This window comes from Bombina bombina, chromosome 1 (assembly GCF_027579735.1).
Source record: "Bombina bombina isolate aBomBom1 chromosome 1, aBomBom1.pri, whole genome shotgun sequence".
Lineage (NCBI taxonomy): Eukaryota > Metazoa > Chordata > Amphibia > Anura > Bombinatoridae > Bombina > Bombina bombina.
The window spans coordinates 157,539,253-157,546,288 of NC_069499.1; the positions used below are offsets into that span (position 1 = coordinate 157,539,253).

At 38.6% G+C, this 7,036-nt stretch overlaps 1 pseudogene; it reads left to right on the forward strand.

The window, feature by feature from the left end:
- The first annotated feature begins 5,262 nt into the window (after positions 1-5,262).
- Positions 5,263-6,788, forward strand: LOC128656997 (uncharacterized; annotated as a pseudogene).
- Positions 6,789-7,036: the final 248 nt, after the last annotated feature.

Here is a 7,036-nt window from a genome sequence, read left to right on the forward strand (position 1 = left end):
GGCAGAGGACTGGTGAAAGTAGAATTTAAGAGCACATACAACATCCAAATGTTCTTTGGAAGAATAAGGATTAGGACACAGAGAGGGAACAACAATTTCTTGATTGCTATTTCTATTAGAAACAACCTTAGGAAGAAAACCTTACTTAGTACGAAGAACCACCTTATCGGCATGAAAAATAAGATAAGGGGAATCACACAGAGCTTAGAGTTCCGAGTCTCTTCGAGCTGAAAAAATAGCAACAAGAAACAAAACCTTCCAAGATAACAACTTAATGTCTATGGAATGCAACGGCTCAAACGGAGTCAGCTGTAAAACTTTAAGAACAAGGTTAAAGCTCCAAGGAGGAACAACAGACGTAAAGACTGGCCTGACAAAAAGATTGCACAACTGGCACATCCACCAAACATTTATGTAGTAAAACTGATAAAGCAGAAATCTGACCCTTCAGGATACTGACTGACAATCCCTTTTCTAGGCCTTCCTGAAGAAAAAATCAAATTCTAGCCCTTGGATTCACATCAATAAAGATATTTACGCAATATATTTTGGTAAATCTTTCTAGTAACAGGCTCGCAAGCCTGAATCATGGTATCAATGACCAACTCAGAAAAACCACGCTTAGACAAAATTAAGCGTTCAATCTCCAAGCAGTCATCTTCAGAGAAACGAGATTTGGATGATGAAAGGGTCCCTGAATAAGGAGGTCCTTCCTCAGAGGTAGTCTCCAAGGTGGGAGAGATGACATCTCCACTAGGTCTGCAAACCAGATACTGCAAGGCCACGCAGGGGCTATTAGAATCACTGACTCCCTCTCCTGTTTGATACGAGCAATGACTCGTGGAAGGAGAGCAAACAGAGGAAACAAGTATGCCAACCTGAAAACCCAAGGAACCGCTAGAGCATCTATCAGAATGGCCTGTGGATCTCTTGACCTTGAACCGTACCTTGGAAGCTTTCCCTTCTGATGGGACGCCATCAGATCTAACTCCGGCACCTCCCATTTGAGGACTAAGCTGGAAAACATCTCCGGATGGAGTACCCCCTCCCTGGGATGAAAATTCTGTCTGCTCAGAAAATCCATTTCCCAGTTGTCTACTCCTGGAATGTGGATGGCAGATAGACAGCTATTGTGGGTCTCTGCCCACTGAAGAATCCGAGTAACCTCCTTCATGGCTAAGGAACTCCAAGTTCCTCCCTGGTGATTGATGTAAGCCACAGAGGTTATGTTGTCTGACTGGAACCTGATAAACTGGGCTGAGGCCAAACCAATAGAGCATTGTAAATTGCCCTCAACTCCAAGATGTTGATGGGAAGAGCAGACTCCTCCCGAGTCCAAAGGCCATGAGCTTTTAATGAGTTCCAGACTGCTCCCCAGCCCAGCAGGCTGGCGTCCGTGTTCACGATCACACAGGAAGGTCTCCAAAATGATATGCCCTGAGACAGATGTTCCTGAGAAATCCACCACGGGAGAAAGTCCATTGATGACTGATCTAACTCTATTCTCTGAGATAGATTTGCATGGTCGCCATTACATTGTCTGAACATGCACAACTGGAGAGCTCTCAAATGGAATCAAGCAAAAGGAATGATGTCCATGGAAGCCACCATCAGACTGATTACCTCCATACATTGAGCCACTGAAGGATAAGCAGTACCCTGAAGGAAAGAGGAAATAATTTTGCTTTTCCTGACCTCTGTCAGAAAACTCTTCATCAATAGAGAATCTATTATGGTCCCTAAGAACACTACTCTTGTAGCAGGGAAAAGGAAGCTTTTTTACAGATTCACATTCCATCCATGGGAACGAAGAAAAGACAACAATATTTCTGTGTGAGATTTTGCTTGTTGAAAAGATGGCGCTTGAACCAATATGTCATCCAGGTAGGGTGCCACAGCAATTCCACGAGAATGGATCACTGCCAAAAGAGCCCCCAGAACCTTTGAAAAAATTCTTGGAGCCGTGGCTAGACCAAATGGAAGTGCTGCAAACTGGAAATGTTTGTCCAGAAAGGCAAATCTCAAGAATCTGTAATGGTCCCTGTGAATAGGAACATGAAGATACACATCTTTTAGGTCTATGGTTGTCATTAACTGACCCTCTTGTACTTTAGGAAGAATGGAGCATATAGTCTCCATCTTGTAGGATGGAACTTTGAGAAACTTGTTTAGACACTTCAAGTCTATAATGGAACGGAAATTTCCCTCTTTTTAGGGGACCCTTTTCCTGCAATGGAACTGGAAATATCTCTCCCAGGGAGGAAAGATGCTATATACATTTCAAGAATGCCTCTCTCTTTATCTGGTCTGCAGATAATCTTGAGAGATGGAATCTGCCTCTGGTAGGAAAAGTCTTGAATTCCAATTTGTAACCCTGGGATACACAGTCCAGGGATCTGGGACATCTCGTAACCAGGCTTAAAAGAAGAAGGGGAAGGCTTTCCTCTGAAGTTACGGAAGGAACGAAAAAATTATGCGATGTCCTTTAGGCCTATTCTTTTTATCTTGAGGAAGAAATTACCCTTTTTTCACCGGTAATATCGAGATAATTTCTGCCAAACGGGGGGTCCAAACAAGGTTTTGCCCTTGTAAAGAATCGCCAGAAGCTTGACTTTAGAGGAAACATCCGCAGTGAAACTAGAAGTTTTAGCTCATAGTCTAACAACTTGTAAAATGGCAGCTGCTATAAAGGAATTGGCCAACATAAGAGCTTTAATTGTATCTTGAATTTTATCCAAGGAAATCTCTACTTGAAGAGAATCAGGCAAGGCGTTGAACCAATAAGATGCTGCACTAGTCACAGTGGCAATACACACCCCAGGTTGCCATTGGAGACATTAATAAACATAAATCTTTTTCAAAGCCTCCAGCTTCTTGTCCATCAGATCCTTAGAAGAGCAGCTATCCTCAATATGAATAGGGGTTCTCTTAGCCAGAGTGGAAATGGCCCCTTCAACTTTGGGTACAGTATTACCAAGGGTCTTTAATGGAGTCATCGACAGGAAACATTTTCTTAAAAATGGAAGATGGGGAAAAATACACCACTGGTTTCTCTCATTCCTGTGAGATAATCTCCCTAGCACGGTCCGGCACAGGAAAAACCTCTAAAGTGGAAAGTTCATTAACAAAACTATTAAGTTTACTAGATTTCTTAGGAGTGACAGCAACAGGGGTATCAGAGTCATCTAAAGTAGCTAAAACCTCCTTTAACAATCCACAAAGATGTTCAAGCTTAAATCTTAAGGATACCACCTCAGTCTCAGAAGAAGGAATTATACTGTCCGAATCTGAGCTTTCACCCTCAGAAAGTCCCGATGTATCTTCCTCATCAGACTTATGAGAAAGGGCAACTTTTGAAGCAGAACTGAGGACAGGCACCTTACTTTCTGAATTTCTAGATTTCCTCTTGCGTTTTCCCTGTAATCTGGGAATGGCAGCTAATGCTGCAGATACCACTGAAGACACCTGGGCAGCAATTTCTGCTTTAAAATAAACTCCAGTTATAGAGGAACACTGCATGTGACGCCATTGAGGCTTGGGACGTAGCAAGAGAAAGCTGAGGTATTATTTTAAAAGCATCATCCTGAGAGACATTAGGCTCAAAAGTATTAACTTTATTTTGCAAGGTTTTCTTGACACATGAAGAACAAAATTGCATAGGAGCTGCAATTTGTGCATCTAAAGTATGAATTCATGAGAGCAGGCTCTTGCTTCAATAAGGCATATTGTTAAACAGTAAATAAACTTGTATAGATAAGTTTCAAAGATTTTAATATTCAATTAAAATAAGCCAAGGAAAAAATACACTTTAAATTTTATCCCAAATTAGGATCGATCCCCAGCTAAAAGTATGTGAGAAAAGTTAAGAAAAAAACATTTAATAAACATCAAATAAACTTCTAAAATACCCCTCAGGCAACCCCACAATTCAATTACTGAGGTGCCTTACTTCTACCAATTAAGAACGGATCACCTAGAAATGGAAAAAAAATGCTTTTTCCTCATAAATGTTATGAAGTAAAGCCGGTCATGTGACCGCAACTGCCGAGCTCAAATTACTGCTGTAACACAGAGAGGCGCTACTTCCTGGTACACAGAGTACCAGAAATAACCGTTTTTTCAAACCTGACAGTTTAAAATGTTGCATCATTTTATTTTAAAGCAAAGGGGAAATGAATAAGCTGCTGAAATAAAAAATCCACCCTTACTTTTATTTTAAACTTGTATTGTTTTATCAAGTAAGTATGTGTCAGAAAATAAAGCCTTATAAAAATATTTTACCCTTTCTTTTTAAAAGAGTTTAAATGTTAGTCTCACACATTCTACAGTGCCTGCTTCATGCCCCAGTGTAACCCATACAACAGGATTATCTATGTCCCAATAAAAAAGCAGTGTCTTTTAATTTGTTAATGTAGGTATAAATATGCATAGACCTGATATAGAATGTATATACAATATGTGTGTCTGTATATATGTGTAACAAAGGTCTACATTTTATGGAAGGATGTGATTATTGACACAGGTAGATAAAACTGACAACAAAGAGACAAGGTCTTTACATATGCAAAGTACTTCACCCTTTACAAGAAAGATCTCAGGATATAAACAGGACAGCTGAGAGGGATGGGGGCAGTTGGGATGGAAGGTTGGTAGGTATACACACACTGACACTCTACACACACAGGCATTCACATACACAAACACACACATGCAAGTGCAGTCATTCTAGATAGGGTTTAGGTAAGCACACACACACACAGAGACACACACCCTGTAATAAATAGCTGTTAGGTAGGATACATTGTGTGTTTGGGAGTATGACTGAAAACCTTTTTATGTAACTGTCTCTGTAACCTTTCTGTAATATGGGCAAATTCTAATTAAAGCTCTCTCTCTGGTAAAGAACTGAGTGTCTGAAAATCATTTAGCCCGGAATTACTATGAGTACAGTATAGTGGCTATATTTCTGTAGAACTACACATACAATATTTACCTGGGATTGTTGGTAAAGTGAATAGTGTGGTAGTGTATAGTGAGGTGACACTAGGGGTTATAATAAGTATTACACAGCGCAGAGGATATTATCCAGAGCATATCCAAAGTGGATTTATTGAATGTAATCCTGGTGGATTTGAGGGATAATTGTGCAACATATTTTGGTGCCGTGACGTTGGGCCAGAAGAACTTTCCAGAATCTGTCTAGAGGTTGGTAAGTATATTTGTTTTCCTATCTTCCTATTTTATTGCAGTTTTAATTTTAATATGGCTTGTAAAATGGAAAAAGTAGATGATACTATTGCTGAGAATGTTAGTAAGTGGGTGCTAAATTATATTAAAAGGCATAGTGGTCCCTATGAAATTCCAGCAGAATATAGACAATCATGGGATTTAATGAAAGATTTTTTAGCAAAAATGTTATATGATAAAAATGTTTCAGAAAACAAAAGAAAAGGTTGTATTATGCAAGGATTGCTGATTTGCTGTTTAAAACTAGAGGAAATAATTAAAGAAAAAGACAGTGAAATATCACAACTTAATTCAGCAGTAATGGTAAAATCTATGGAAAATGGGGAATTATATAATGAATTGAATGACAAAATTGTTGATATGCGAGTGCATGCAGTTGTAACTGGTGAAGCACTAATTGAAAAAGCAAAGGTGTGTGACACATTAACAGAGCAGAATGAGCAGATGAATGAGAGAATTTTGGAATTGGAAAGGGAAGTGGATGAATGTAGGCATGTGACTAATATGGCTTTTAATAGAATGGCAGAAAGCATCGTAGCTTGTAGTATGTCTCCTGCACCTAAAGTTCCTAAAGTTGCTGAGTCTGTTAGGAACTGGAGGTGTAGATATAAAACAAAAGCCAGTGATAAATCTCCCTGCTGCACCAACTACTGTATTAAACCATGATAATTCAGGGGAAGTGCGGTTAGTTACAAAAGTTTTAAAGCCACAAGAAATGGATAACATAGTAAAGGAAATTGGGCAGGTCCCACAGCAGGATTTCAATTGTTTTTTGCAGTGATTTGCAATTTTAAAAGAATTACAGAGATGTACAATTTGACTGTTGAGGATATAAAGAAGGTGTGGCAGAGAGCAATTGGAAATGGTCTCTGGGTCAGAATTGTACAGAGGTGTGGGCAGACACCTAGAACTGCAGACATGTGCTTTATGGAATTCATTCTGATGTGTCTTTGTGTGGAAAAATTAAACAGTTGAAACAGGAATCTCCCTATGAATTGTCAGATAGACTTTCCACAGTTTTGAAAAATGTAATTGTAAATAATTCTGGTTTTGAACATGGAGGCATGGTACACAGAACAATTTTTCTAGATGCTCTGGAGGAAAATATCAGAGAAAGCATATTATCTGTAACTCCTAATCCTTCAGACTTAAATGATATACTCCTAAGGGCTGATAATTTTTGGAGGAAAATATTTAAAAATAATATTTCTGTAGTGGCTTCAGTGAGAGGTTATAAGGAAAAAGGGCAAAACTATCATTGTCTAGGTCAATATAGAGAAAAAGACAGAATTTTTAGAAGTGGATCTCAGTATGGACAGAAGAGTCAGAATTACAAAAGGAAATTAAGGTCTAAGACTTGGATTCCATTCTCCCAAATTAAAAATGAGTATGAGGAGTTGAAAACAGAATATAATAAGATAAAACATGAGCGGGATCAACTAAAAGAGCAAATTGGAATAGTAAAAGCTACATGCAGGTGTAATATGTCTACAAGAGTAGGAGTGGTAGAGTCCCCTGATATTATGGACATCTGTTCATAGTACTTTAGGATAGTAGAAGTAACAGATTTATTTATATAATTAGAGGCTAGTGGGGTCGTAGTTTAGATTTTTTTTTTTTTTTTTTTTAAATAAAAATATATTTTGTTGTTAAACTGTTTGTCTAAAAAGTAAGTGTAAAATATATTATTTAAATATGATGTGTTGTGGGCTTATGTTAAGGCACACCCTTTGAATCCTGTTTTGGGTCAATGGAAATGTGCCTGGGGGGACATTAATGTGTGTCCAGT